General features: G+C 49.3%; 1 pseudogene; it reads left to right on the top strand.

Annotated features, from left to right (window-relative positions):
• The window catches only part of LOC124018522, a 4,489-nt pseudogene extending 3,423 nt beyond the window's left edge, over positions 1 to 1,066 (top strand).
• Positions 1,067 to 1,313: the final 247 nt, after the last annotated feature.

The following is a 1,313-nucleotide window of genomic DNA, read 5'->3' on the forward strand; positions in this document are numbered from 1 at the left end:
GGCTGTGGGCAGTGATGGATATAGGTATAGGTGACATGGGCATCTTACTGGGGGCGGCACGGGTCGCTGAAGGGGGGGCTTGCCCAGGGATCCATACAAGCTAGAACCGCCACTGGCTGCGGGCAACATGAGTTTACCTCTGCACTATGATCACAGGCACATTCCTCTGAACATCACATGTTCACCCAGATCTCTCTCACACACACATGTAGACATTTTTGGGAGTCCTTGAGGCAGAACTGAGCAATTTCTGCTAGATAGACCAGCTGCAAAGTCAAAATGGACTTATTGACTATATTGTAAAAATGCATTTTTGGTCTTAATCTACGGTTAGGGTTAGCAATGTTAGCATTAGGTTTAAAATCACATTTTATGACATTGTAGCAGTGCCAGCTAGTGCCAGCTCTGCAGAGCTTCCGCCAGAACAAGCTTCATGATTAAAAACGCTAATCTGCCACACACACACAAACCTTAAACACCGTCAGATCCGTTGGGAGAGAGTGTATCTCTTTGATGTCTGGTATTACTTTGGTGCTTGACATTTCCCAGGTCCAAACTGGAGAGAGAGAGGAGAGAGAGAGAGAGAGAGAGAGAGAGAGAGAGAGAGAGAGAGAGAGAGAGAGAGAGAGAGAGAGAGAAGAGAGAGAGGAAGGGAGAGGAGGAGGAGAGGGAGAGAGGAGAGGAGAGGAGAGGAGAGAGAGAGAGAGAGATCCTCATATTTGGGATAACATTAATTTTTTAGCATTACACAGGCTAAATAAATGGTTCTCATTAGAGGCTGAGTGGACCACACGCACTTTAGATACACATACTCACAGAGACATGTCTCTGACACGCTGTCCTCTGTGTCTCCCCCTGCAGGTGAGAGTGTGAACCCGCGGATGGCAGGGCTGATCGGCCTCAGTGGTCCTCAGAATAAACAGCCCTTCATGGTGGCCTTCTTCAAAGCCACAGAGGTGCACCTGCGCAGCATCCGCTCAGCACCAGGGGCACCAAACAAGTAACCCCAACCGCTCCAAAGGGGCCAACAAGGGCCAGGAGGCACTCCGAGTGACCAACATTGCAGGTAAGGACTGGGGGATGAGGGGAGAGGAGGCTAAGAGAAATACACATGCTGCCTTACAGCAGCATGTGTATTTGTGGAAGGCCTTTAAAATGGCACAGTGATATGTTGATGTAGTAGTGGCTGGCTCTGGTGTGGGTTCCAGGTGAAATGGGAGGCAGATGGAGGCCAGGGCTACTACTGTCTACTACAGCCTCCTTACAATAATTCTCCACATATCTCTAAGGATCTGCACACACACACACACACA

This window comes from Oncorhynchus gorbuscha, unplaced genomic scaffold (genome assembly GCF_021184085.1).
Source record: "Oncorhynchus gorbuscha isolate QuinsamMale2020 ecotype Even-year unplaced genomic scaffold, OgorEven_v1.0 Un_scaffold_5398, whole genome shotgun sequence".
NCBI classification, from domain to species: domain Eukaryota; kingdom Metazoa; phylum Chordata; class Actinopteri; order Salmoniformes; family Salmonidae; genus Oncorhynchus; species Oncorhynchus gorbuscha.